The 13,032-nt window shown below is 53.5% G+C and overlaps 1 protein-coding gene and 1 long non-coding RNA gene across 5 annotated transcripts in view; one reads left to right on the top strand and one right to left on the bottom strand.

The window, feature by feature from the left end:
- The window catches only part of LOC131506533 (uncharacterized), a 95,318-nt gene that overhangs the window by 37,870 nt on the left and 44,416 nt on the right, over positions 1–13,032 (top strand). The window lies entirely within an intron of this gene.
- The window catches only part of NDST1 (N-deacetylase and N-sulfotransferase 1), a 63,266-nt gene that overhangs the window by 43,951 nt on the left and 6,283 nt on the right, over positions 1–13,032 (bottom strand). The gene's annotated exons all lie outside the window — the stretch shown is intronic.

The raw sequence follows: 13,032 nt of genomic DNA, 5'->3' as shown, positions 1-13,032 counted from the left end.
CTGAGGACTAGCCGACAGGCCCACTGGTGGTGATGGGGCCACTGGCCCAGATGGATGTCCCAAGACTAGGCTGCCCACAAGACAGGAAAGCCTTAGGGAGACTGAAAAAGTTCCAGGCCCTGTGGCCAGCGCAGAGGGAAGCCAGATGCGCTGGGAGCAACAAAGAGGAAGGGTAAGCTTCGAGTCACTTAGAGCCACGGAAGCTCCCTAATCTCCTGGAGGCCTGGTGGGCACAGCACGGGCCTGCTGAGACCCAGGAGGCTTTCCTCAAGGCACGCATGAAAGTGGCCTCATCTCTCTAGATGTGCTGGGGCTTGTCGCCACGACGGGGGCCCGCCACCAACACGCATTGAGTGTGAGGGCCTCAACATGCTTACATGGAGGCACAGCTGGCAGGGGAAGGGGTAGGAGGTGGTGGGAGGCAGGGAGGAGGGCCTCACTTTCTCTGGAACACAGAAACTAGAGAGCATAGAGTGAAAAGTATCCGGTGACCTACTTACGGCAGATTCCTTTTAAAGGGGCTCGAGGGGCCTCTGTGAGACTCTTAGAAGGTGCCTCACAGGTGTCCCTGCACTCCCAAGGCTGGTGGCTCAGTTCCTGGGGTCAGGAGACTGGAGTTCTAGTCCCAGACCTGACTGGGGGGAGGCAAGTGAGGCAGCAGACACAAACGGTAAGGAGGCGCCCACTCTCAGATGTTGCTGTGTGCACTTGCCCGATGCTGAGAGGAAGCACCATCTCCCAGTAGCACCCGAGAGTGAGGGGCTCCTTAAAGTTCACCCGAGGCCCAGCCCTCCTCTAACCTACCAGTGACCTCGGCCAAGCACCTGCTCTTCTCCAGGACCAGCTTTGGTCACCGGCAAAGCAAGCAGTGCCAGATGACTCCAAAGGCCCTGCTGCTTCCAAGCTGGGCGTCTCTGACCTACAGCTCATCCCCAGAAATGGGCACAATGGTTCCCTCTCCCATCAGTCCTCAAACTCCAGGCAGAAAACACATTATACCACCATCCTATATAACCACGCGTGGCGCCCTTTGCCGAATGCTTGGCCTCCACTTCATCAGGGCTTCATCTTACAAGTATGGAAGCTGAGGCTCGTGGAAGTTAAGCAACTTGCTAAGGCCCCCAGTTGGGAAGTGCTTAGCTGAGATTCGAACCAGTGTCTGGCTATAATCCTACATTCCATGGCATTAGCCACAGATAACCCAAAATCCACCAGGGCCTGGAAGATGCCACTGGGTCTTTGCACCTCCCACACCTTCGAGTGTGCGGTGGTGAGGCTGATGTGAAAGGCAGGCTGGTGGAGGCCGGGAGCAGGCAGGCAGGCATGGGAAGCCCGTGTGGGCGCTGAGCATTTGCAGACTGACCAGACTGCAGCCAAGCCAGTTGTCCACCCCTGTGGCTACAATGTCCTCATCACCATCAGCACACCGCAGCCACTGCCGTGCCATTTTTAAATCATTACACAGATGCAAAGCTTTTTCACAGACATTGCTTTAGCATCACATGACAGCCTTACAAGAACATAGCAGGGATTTCTTCCACCCTTCTCGAATGAGGAAAGTGGGGTTCCCAGAGGAGGAGTGATGTCCCCAAATGCACACAGTGAGGCAGTATTTGAGAGTGAACTCGGAGCGCCCATCTTCTGCCTCGCAGTCCAAAGCTTTGTTGACTCCTCCGTGCCCTCGACCTTCAGTTCAGTCAGCGTTTATAACAATGACCATTTTTGAGAGCTCAGTCCTCGCAGGTATAATATCCTTCACACATGATCTCATTTAACCCCCCCCCCCATTAATTAAGTACTACTACTGTTTGCCTTTCACAGAGACACTGAGGCTCTGAAATTGTGGCTATCTTGCCCCAGGTCACCATGCTAGGAAGGGAGAGCTGGCTCAGAACCTCTGTGCTGCACTGCTCAGTCTGGGACCGGAAGGGAGACCAGACACGCTCAAGCAGCACGTGTGCCTGGCAGGTTAGGCAAGAGTATGATAATAGGAAGACAAACAAAGCTCTCAGAGAGCCCACAAGACAGAGGCTGTTACAAACATCCGGGCAGGAGGCCAGGAGTCTAAGCAAAGGACATGGGAACAAAGGGAGGTGACAGATAGTAGGGCGGTGGCCTTGTGAGACCTTGGTCAAGTGCCTTGCTCTCTCTGGATCTCAATTTACCCAGCTATTAAGAGAAGTCCCTGGAATATCTCCAGAGCCCCCTCCATCTCTAAAAATGCTTGGACCCTGGGAAAACAAGCAATGCCTAATGACAGCCTGGCTGTGAGCCCTGGGGGCTCCGAAATGTCCTTTGCCATCCTGGCATGGCTCAACTGAGGAGAAACAGGCTTGCGAAAGCCCAGGGCTCAGCCGGCATGCCTGGGCACCAGTGAAGTGTGGGTCTTGAGGGGGCCACATTCCTCCGCCCGTCGTCAACCTCTCCACGTCTCCAGTGCAGCAAGCACCACCCAGCCTGGACCGAGACCAGGAACCGAGGCCACAGTCAAGTGCCCAGTGGAATGCCACTCCGGGCCTGCCCCGCCCCCCCTCCAAGCCCTGTCCAGAGCCCTACATGTAACTCAAGTCCCCTCAATGTCACCCACCCCTCAAAGCCCCACATTTACATTCCCTAAGGTCAGTCACTGGCATGTACAGCCCAAGAGGCCTGTAGGAGAACTTAAGGAAAAGAATCACTCCATCCCCAAGGGACCTGTGCAAGGCAGAGGCTGCTCATGCCAGGTCAGTGAAGACCCCCACCTGAGGAAGGCAGGAGAACCCAGTAGGGCCAGCCCCCAGTTCTCACTCTGGCGGGTAGAAGGGGTCAGGGACTTACCAAGAGGACTCAGGCCAAGTCCCCACACTCGCAGCTGCTCTCACATCACATGTGCAACACACTCCTACTTAGTAACCTGCCATGGCTCCCACTGCCCCCAGGCAAAACCCCTTCCCCTGACCCACCACACAGGTCACTGCTACTAACAGCCTGAGTTAACAGAGAATGGGATGTGCCAGGGCCTTTGCTGCGTGTTTTGTGCAAATTTTCTCATTTAACTCTCACTGCAACTCGGACACAGGTACCATGGTTGGCCCATTTTCACAGATGAGAAAATTAAGGCTCAGAGAGGTTATGTTCCTGGCCCAGAGTCTCACAGCGAAGGAGCAGGGCAAAGATGCACACCCATACCTGGACTCCGAAGCCCAGGTTCTTAACCACCGTGCTATGCGGCCGCCTCAAGCGTAACCTTCCACCCTCAGAACACTGGGGCAAGCTCACCACTTCTGTGTACAAGAGGGGAAACCAAGGCCCAGAGTGATAGCTCTCTCTATTGGTAGCAGAGCCAAGACAAGGCCTGAGGCCTCCAGGGCTCGCCTCCAGCCTGCCCCCTCCGCCCCCCCCCCCCCCCCGACCAAAGAGCCATGCCAGGTAGAAAGGCTGGGACCACCATGACAGCGAGCCATTGGAATCTGCCTTTTTCCTCCGAAGGGAAAAGCAGTAGGAGGCTGTCAAAGAGAGAAAAGAACATGAAGGGCCCAGGAAACATTTGTTCTTAGAGAACAGAGTCTCAGAGTTCGGGAGGGCAGCCCTCACACCCACACAGGAATTGCCCCTTCAGCAGCAGGAATACAAGGCCCAGGACCAATCTCTACTCACGTGCCCTCCACTCCAGCCAATGCTCCGGTGTAACGCATCTGACCTGAAATCTCCATTTCTCTCCCCAAACTTGCTCGTCATGCAGCCTTCCCTGTCTCAGTAAATGACAACGCTGTCCTTCCAGTGCTGCAGGCCAGAATCCTTGCTGTGGGCACCCGCTTCTTCTCACATCCCACACCCAATCCATCAGCTTATCCAGTGAAATTGAGCCAGAATCCGACCTCTGGCTCCCTCCCGCACAGTGGTCACACTGAGCCCTCCTTCATCTGAGTGCCTACGGGGGCTTTCCACCCTGCCGTCACTTCTCGGGTGGTAGTCCACTCAGTCCTTCCCAAATGTGTGCTGGAACAAGGGCGGCCTGTGCCCCCCCTCAGCAGCTTCACCTTTACTCACACTAAACAGCAAAGTCCTCTCGAGTCTGCCCTCCCTCGGGTCCCATCCCCAACAAGGGTGACTCTTTCTTTCTGTCCCAGCCACACCAGCCTCCTGGCTGTCCCTCAGATACACCCCCACACCCTCCTGCCTCAAAGCCTTTGCGGTGCTGTTTCCTCTGCCTGAAATGCTCTTCCCCAGACAGCCCTTGGCTCCCGCAGCCTCCCTCGTGGAGCCTGCCGGCCCTCTTACCAGAGGCTTTCCACCACTGCCCAACACAGGAGGGCCATTTGCTCAAGTCACTCTTTCTACCCCCAACCAAGCTTTATTTTTCTTCCAGGCACCTCTTGCCACCTGAAAAACAGCCAGTATTGAACTGGTATTCGCTGCTTTGTTGATCTTGCCCCACCGCTAGAATGTCAGCCCCAAGTCCAAAACAGGGACATGGTCTGTTTTGCCCACCGCTGTGTCCCAGGGCAAGGAAAAGCACCCAAACAAGGCAAATGCTTGACAAAAAAAGCATTTTTTTGAACACATCTTTTGGTTTCTGCAGCTCCTGGAGACCAGTGTCGCTTGGAGGCTGATCACCTGTGCCAGCTGAAACCCCAAGGGTTGTCACATGAACAGTTCCTGGCCAAATCCCCAACCTGTCCTGGGACAACTGACTGCTTGCACCAGAACAGGACTTTCCCTGGCCCCTGTCTGAAGCCTTTACCACCCTTTTGGCCACTGCAGGAGAACTTCTGGGTCTGACAGCTGGCTCCACAGGGCGGCTCCAGCCACTGGCAGGAGCAGAGACTGGGCTGCGGCTGCCAGCTCTCCCAGCCCCCCAGTGCTGCCGGGTCCCGGGTCCAGCATCTGACAAAGGTTGCCCCACGCTCCCAGCAAAAGGAGGCGGAGGAGGCCGGCCCGGTGCCACGCCTGCCCTTTTCCTGTTGGAGCACTGAGGGCCATCAGAAGGAAGCTTTGTCTCCAGAATAAAGAGCATGAAGCCCAGTGCCAGGGAGAGACGGGCACCAAGGGGGCTGGCCCATCAGACAGTTTAAGGAAAAACAAAAAAAAAAATGGGATGGAGAATGTTTGAAGGCTAATTTGCACACCCCACCGGTCTCATGCCTCCAGGGTGGCTGTGACGGTGTAACTTCACTTTTCCAGGGCCTAGCCTGGAGGTCAACACAGACAATCAGATGATTGTCCCAGCTGGGTCAATTGGCACTGACCCTGCACAGAGGGAGGTGGGGACAGAGGAGTGTAGTCTTACCTGAGAGTCAGATGACCTGAATCTAGGCCTGACTTTCCATGCACTTGTGTGTGACCCGTCTGTACCTCAGTTTACCCATCTGTAAACGGCTTGTCCAGGCCTGCACTTTGAAGCCTCAGGTTGCCTGCCATTGGATCACACAGTGCGGCACCTCTCAGCCTGTGGCCAGGTCACTGGGCCACACAGGCTAGACTCCAATTTCGCTGGGCTCAGGTCCTCTCTATGGGGCCTGATACCCAGGCCATAGCGCCTGCCCACTCTGACAGGCTTATAGCCTCCCTCCTCCCATGATGACCTGACAAATGTGAAACCTCTCTGGGCCTGGCCCAGTGACAGGTGGCCTCACCCCACCCAGACACTGGCACCTGCACTGATCCCTTCTGTCATCCTCTCCAAGGATGGCTCACAAGGCCCCTTTGGCTACAACCACAGAAAGGAACCTACACAGAGGGCAAAAGAGAAGCCCAGAGAGGGAAAAGGGCATATTGATGTCACACAGCCGACTGCCACCCACGGGTCCTCCCTAGCAGCCCTGGGCTTCGTGAGTTAAGACAGGGTCCTCAAAACCTGACTACAGAGCCCCATGTCTGAACCTTCAGGGGAGGGGGTGCTATACCGTAGACTGAAGGAACCAAAGATGGGGGACAGAAATCTGCGTGTAGTTTTTACAAGCTTCCCAGCTTTTTCTTACACCCAGAACAACTGCAACCTCTCAGCCAAGACCTCTTTCAGGAGGAGCACAGCTTAGCTGGCCTCAAGGGATGTGCAGGATTTCAGCAGAAAGAGTGAAATAAACCTTGGACAGACATCTGGACAGAGGAGTCAACGGATAAAGCACGTATTCTAGGAGCAGAGTAAAGCAGAGAAAGGCTCAAAAGAGGGGAAGCCCATTCCAGTAAACACCTGAGCTGATGCCCCCCTTTCCCTCTGTATCCCCAGGATGCAGAAGTCTGGACAGGTGCCATCTGAGGGCTGCTGACCCTGGCCTCTCTCTCTCCCCAAACTCCTCCAAACCCCCTGGGAGAGTGAAACATGGTACTGTCACAGGTCAGATGCTCCTCTCTGTGGTTATACGGCAGCATGGGGACGATACCTTCAGTGACTGTGTATCCACAGCTTAAGAAGCTGCCTGGGTCAGTGGCTAAGCAGTCACAGCTTATCTGGGAGGAGGAGGATTCGAGGGCCACAGGGCAGGCTGATCCAGAGGCCTCTATTAAATGGAACCTTTGCAGCCGGCGGCGGGGAGCAGCACTGCCACACCTTCATTCATAAAGGAGATATTTAATTTGCTCCTGCTGTGCACACAGCCCTAAGCCTGAGCACCATGCTTTGAGCAGAGATGAGCCAGCCCCCTACCCTCCACCATTCTTCTTTTTTTTTTAATGTTTTATTTTATTTTTGAGAGACAAGAGAGAGACGGAGCATGAGTGGGGGAGGAGCAGAGAGAGAGGGAGACATAGAATCTGAAGCAGGCTCCAGGCTCGGAGCTGTCAGCTCAGAGCCTGATGCGGGGCTGGAACCCACAAACTGAGATCATAACCTGAGCCAAAGTCAGACACCTAACCGACTGAGCCACCCAGGCGCCCCCCTCCATCATTCTTAAAGAGCTCACAAAGCAGACGAGGAACAACACTATATAACACAAGAAAGAAAGTAGTTCATGACTCCAGGATAGGGTTACACACTCAAATACCTGGAGGGCCAGAAAAAACAGGTAAGTGTGTGTTAAGAATGCAGGCTCAGGGGGTGGGAGGGAGGGGAGGGTGGGTGATGGGCACTGAGGAGGGCACCTGTTGGGATGAGCACTGGGTGTTGTATGGGAACTAATCTGACAATAAATTTCATATTAAAAAAAAACAGTAAGTAAGTAAATAAATAAATAAATAAATAAATAAATAAATAAATAAAAATAAAAGAACGTAGGCTCAAGGTCTTCCGATCTTCCAATTTGTGAAGTAAAGCCAGAAATAGGGATTTTTAGGTGAAATCTCCTCTTGGCAATTAGCTCAATTTTTGGCATGGGTTAAGTAGGATGTGCCCATGGGGCAGATGTGGCCTGCCAGTTTGTGGCCTCTGTTTTCCTGAAAGGGACACAGAACGTGCCATGGAGCTCAGCGGAAGCCAACTCCCCTGCAGCTGAGGTCCCCGGAAGGCTTCCTGGGAGAGAACTGGTGTGGGCTGCCAGATGGTGGGGCTTCACTCCTGGGAGGGAATCCTGGGGAGGAGTATGCACACCCACTGGAACCACAGGGGCCGTGGGTCAAAGGCCCCCTAGCCTATGGCCTGTCTTTCCTCTTAAAGAAGAGTCCTTGTCTCCGTCCCCAAAGCAGGCACAGAGGCATCAGCTCTGAACATCCCCAGGAGGTAGGAGGGGCCACCTTCCCAGCAAACCTCCTGATTACATCACTTGGTGGCAGGATAGCACAGGTTAATTTCATCCCTGGAGCTTGAGGAACAGGTCAACTAATGCAACAGCTCCATCAGAGGTAGAGACAATGGAGGACAAAACGAGGTTAAGAATCGTGTCCTGCCTGGCCAGGCCTGGCTGGTTACATAAGCCTGCCTCAGGACAAAGCCACGTTCAAGGCACCAGGGAGGGCCTGGGCTAGAGAGGCCAGAAATACAGAGAGGGTTCTCCCTCCCTCCCTGTCTACCCCTACTCTCCAACCTTGCCTTGCAGCGCCTGGAAAGCCCAACACAGAGTACAGAGCTAAAGGTGGAGACTAATACCCCAAGATAAGGCACTTAAGAGGACTGCAGAGCTGGAACTAATAATAATAGCAAACTTTTACTGAGTAATGACTTTGTATCAGGCACTGGGATAAGTCCTTTCATGGATTCTCATTTTAAAAGTCAGTAACACCATAGATGACAATTATTACTCCCACTTTACAGATTGGGAAACTGAAGCACAGACACAGCAGCCTATCCAAGGTCACAGGCCTTCTAACTGAAGGGTGTGGCTTAGACCCCAATACTGGCCTCTGAGACCACGCTCTGCACCACCTGCTGCCACCAGGCTACTTTCTGCTAGAACACTGGAACCACCCCGCCCCTTCAGCAACTCCTCGCAGCAGGCAGTACACGCATGTGGGCCCCTGTCCTCCTGTCAGCACTTGGTGGGGAGGCGGGGTGGGGGGGGCGGGGAGTTGAGTCCTCTGAAAACCTGATGAAACCTACAGACTCTCTCTGCAGGAAAAAATGCATAGAAATCCCCACGAAATGTTGTGCGTGATTTCAGGGGCACGCAGACTCCTGCACTGGTGACAATGGATGAGTCAAGATCATAGGATACGTAGGATCAAGAGATAGGAGGTGGCAGAGAAAGAGGATTCCCCCGAGCCCTTTGGGATGCCTCATATCTATAAACACAGGGCCCAAACTCACAGCTGCTTAAGTTCATAGGCGTGGGCACGAACCAGGGCTCAGGGTCTAGTCATCCCTTCGGGGCTAGGAGAACAGGATAAATCACGACGTACAATAGCCCTTGCCTTTGCACCCACTGGGTGTGAGTCACAGCTCCCAGCTGCTGGGCAGACGGGGAACAGCTGGGCCCCGGCATCTGGACGGGGGTGGCATCACCAAGCACACCATCCCAGCCTCCCACCCACCGCACAACTCAACATCCAGGGAGCCCACCTCACTACAGACCAGCCCTGGCCTTGCCCTACCTCCAGAGCTTTGAGTGTTTCCCAGGGGGACCCCTCCGTGGCCCCTGCCCAGCTCCCATGCCAGCCACGGCCCTGGGAGGAGTGGGTCAAGACAACAGCCCCTTGCAAGGCCCCAGAAGACCCAGGCTCCAGTGCCAAGTCTCCCGCTGTCTCACTGCGTGACCTCAGGTAGGCTCGTCCTGCCTCTCAGAGCCTCAGTTCCACCAATTGTCAAATGTGGAGACCACCCTATCAAGTCCTCCCCAGCTCAAAGCCAAGTGTATAAACAGTGGCATCTGACAAACTGTGCCGCCCTGGGACCCTGCTTTCAGGAAGTTACATAAACATCCTTCAGAGAAACAAAAGTCCAACCTAAAGACGACTTTTTTTTAAAAAGGATATCAAGAAGCCCTTTTTATAGTCCAACTTCCCCCATCCTACTTCCATTGTTCCAAATATCCTCTCAGGACCTAGAAAATACACTGGGTTTCCGTCTGGGGTTTGGGCTTTTCAGTGTTCTTCCCTCAGAGGCGGCCCCGCCTCTCCTTGGCAGCTTTCTCCCCAGGACACTCCCGTCTCGGCCCCCAGCACTGCCCTGGGCTACCCCGAGGGCTATGGCTACCCAGCCGGCCAAAGATGGGGTGGGGTGCAGGGACAGTTTTTGGGAAACAAAGCCTTCCCTGGTCGGAACAGAGACAGCGCCGGGTTCGCGTCCCCAACATGACGCCATGTGTGGCCCTGTGTGGGCAAGTCCCTGTTGCTTGGTTCACCACTGAGAAACGAAGGGGTTCCCGCTGTGTCAGGAAAGCCCTCCAGTTCCTCAGCAGTACCTTGGTGACACTGAGGCAGAAAAGGACAGCACTGGACAGTGGGCTCTGATCTTGACCCCCACCCCTACCCCTCCTCCTAGAACCAGAAGAGGGTTCTTTTCTTTCTCTGATTTTATCTCCTGTCCTAGCTGTGGGACCTTGAACTCAGCACTGAGTGAGTCTCTGTGTACCTCAAATGGCCGTCCATAAGACAGAAAGAATGACAGTGTCCAGTGGAGGCCCCAACATGGAAGCTTCAGCCCCAATCATCCCAACACAATCCCATCACCCCCGCCGAAACCTAATTCACTCATTTGATATTTGATATATTTTTGCATCTTTAAAAAACCAGTCCAAGTGGGGCCTGCTACATAAACATTCCAAGACAATCTCCCACTTCCCTTCTTCCAAAGAGATCGTGTTTCCAAGCACCTCTATAGAATTCTACAGAATTCCTAGATCTATCACCTTATGGCTGTATGGCCTCAGTATTTTCATCTATAAAATGGGGACAATAATAGTGCCTACTTTATAGGATTATGCTGAGTAAGCAGATAAGGTCTCAAAAAATGTTGAGTGAAAATGATATGATCATCTTCATTAAAATTATTGACATAGTTGGGGTGCCTGGGTGGCTCAGTCAGTTGAGTATCTGACACTTGGTTTCAGCTCACGTCATGATCCCAGGGTCATGAGATCGAGCCCTGTGCCAGGCTTCTTGGGATTCTCTCCCCCCACCCCCTGCGCCTCTCCCCCACTCACATGCACTCTCTCAATAAAATAAAAATAAATAAAAATAAAAATATTGAGATGCTTAAAACCACTGGACTGGTGACAGCTAAGGTCCCTTAACCCTCTCAAGCCATATCTGACCACTGTGATCACACGCACACATGCGCAAACACACACGCACACCCTTCTCTGGAGCAGGATCCACACTCTCTGCCTGGCCCCAGCCCCAGAACACAGCTGGTTTGTTCCTGGAACCCACCCTTGCCTTCCACAAAGTCCCCCACCCTTCAAGTCCCCTCATCCTGCCTTCCTTAAGTGGCCCCAGCACTGTCTCCTATAATTGTCTTGGGGTTCCACTGAAACTTGTTATTGTGTCACAAGAGTGTCTCCTGGAGATGTGATGAGATGATGGATCCTTGACGACAGGGTAGAGAAAAACTGGGCTTTTCTCTGGGTCTTCAACATTTGCTGGGTGTCTGAATATGCTGAGAGCCCAAGGAGGGAAGTGTGTTGTTGTTTTTTTAATTATCTAACCAAGTGTTTCTTTTCTTTTCTTTTCGTTTATTTTTGAAAGAGAGCATGAGCAGGAGAGGGGCAGAGAGAGGGAGACACAGAATCTGAAACAGGCTCCAGGCTCTGGGCTGTCAGCCCAGAGCCTGATGCAGGGCTCGAACCCATGAACCATGAGGTCATGACCTGAGCTGAAGTTGGTCACTCAACCGACTGAGCCACCCAGGCACCCCTCTAACCAAGTTTTTCTTCAACTTTAGCATGCACCTACATTACTTGGACGCTTCTTTTTTTTTTTTTTTAATGTTTATTTTTTGAGGCAAAGAGAGACAGACAGAGAGTGAGCAGAGGAGGGGCAGAGAGAGAGAGGGAGACACAGAATCTAAAGCAAGCTCCAGGCTCCAAGCTGTTATGACAGCACAGAGTCCGATGCGGGGCTTGAACCCATAGACCGTGAGATCATGGCCTGAGCTGAAGTCGGACGCTCAACCAACTGAGCCACCCAGGTGCCCCATTACTTGGAGGCTTCTTAAAACAGACTGCTGGACCCCTCCTTCCCCCCTCATCCCAGTTTCTGATTCAGTAGGTCTGGGGTGGGGTCAGATGATTTGCATTTTAGCGACTTCCCAGGTAATACCCAGGTAATGCTACTAGTCCAGAAGCCAACCCCGAGAACCACTGACTCAACCTGCAGGTGAATAAGGAAGAGCCTCCATGACCATGTGACATTAACCCTCCTGTAAAAGCATGAGCAGGAGCTGCCATGGTCTAAGAAGAGGAGGAAGGGAATCTGGACAGACAGTGATGCATAAGTGAAGGCCCTGTGATGACGACATTCATTTCTCCTCACCTGGCCTCTGCCTGGACAGGTAGTGTAGACCAGAGGTGGCTGCCACTGAACAATGATTATGGCAGACCTCCGCCGACTGCCACCCCAGACCTGCCCAGACAGGCCGATCCATGGCCGGCCTAGGGGTGATGAGAATCCACACCCTGCCTCGTTCAGCCAGACCTCGGGTGCGAACGAGGCCAGAGTCTCCACCACATCTCAACCATGTGAGCCCTGGGATTCTGTACCACACCTCCCCACACAACCCCTTCCGTCTTGGCTAGCTCTGAGCATGCTTACGTTTCCTCATTTCCGGTGCCTTACAGAGTAAGTCTGCTCTGTCTGGCCAGAGCAGCCCCTTAGAAACCAGCAGCCCGTAATGGTAATCCCTTGAGCCTGAACTGCCCCCCCGCCTCCCACGCCGCAAAGGCTGACCCTTCCACTTGGCTAAGCCTTAGTGGCCACACCTGCTACCAGGAGGGGTGACACAAGTGTCTATTTCCTCCTGCTCTGGGGAGGATGGAATGAGCTCCCTGTTCAATAGCAACATCACCAGCTACAACAATAATCATAACTCACATGGACTCAGCTTATAGTTAAGCATCTTTCCTGCATTATCTTTCGAAATGCTGTGAGATGGGGACCGTTACTATCCCCTTTGAATGGAGGAAGGCACTGAAGAGCTTCCCAAGGTGCCACAAGTAGGAAATGATCCAGCAAGACCATCTGGGTCCAGAGCCTAGCTCCCAGCCTCTGCCCTGCCTGTGTTCTAGTGACCTGCCCCAAGATCTACACCAGGCCACCTCTCCCTGACATCATCCCGTCCCCCTTCCCAGGGCACAGGGAGGCTCGGTGGGAGGCCTCTGGAGGTGCCAGCCCACAGTGTGCACAGTCTAGGGCATGGTGCCCTCCTCTCAAGGACAGCCACAGGACCTACCAGCCAGGCCAACTTATCTGGCATAAGTTTTAGATACCATTCAACATGGCCACTAGGGAGGACACGGGCCCTTACGGAACTTGAGCACCTTAACCTTGATGGAAAGGACAAAAGAGGAAAAACAGGTGTAACAGAAGAAATCCTGTCCGGCCTCCTGGATAAGACTGGCGGCTCCCACACCCCGTGCAAATTGCCCAGTCTCTCTGGGCCTCAGTTTCCTCTTCCAAATAAACATTCCCAGGCTATGAGACAGAATGTTCAGGAACTCAAACCCTAAGGATTCTTCCTTCCATCTC

This window comes from Neofelis nebulosa, chromosome 1 (genome assembly GCF_028018385.1).
Source record: "Neofelis nebulosa isolate mNeoNeb1 chromosome 1, mNeoNeb1.pri, whole genome shotgun sequence".
NCBI lineage: Eukaryota > Metazoa > Chordata > Mammalia > Carnivora > Felidae > Neofelis > Neofelis nebulosa.
This window is presented reverse-complemented; position numbering and strand designations above follow the sequence as displayed.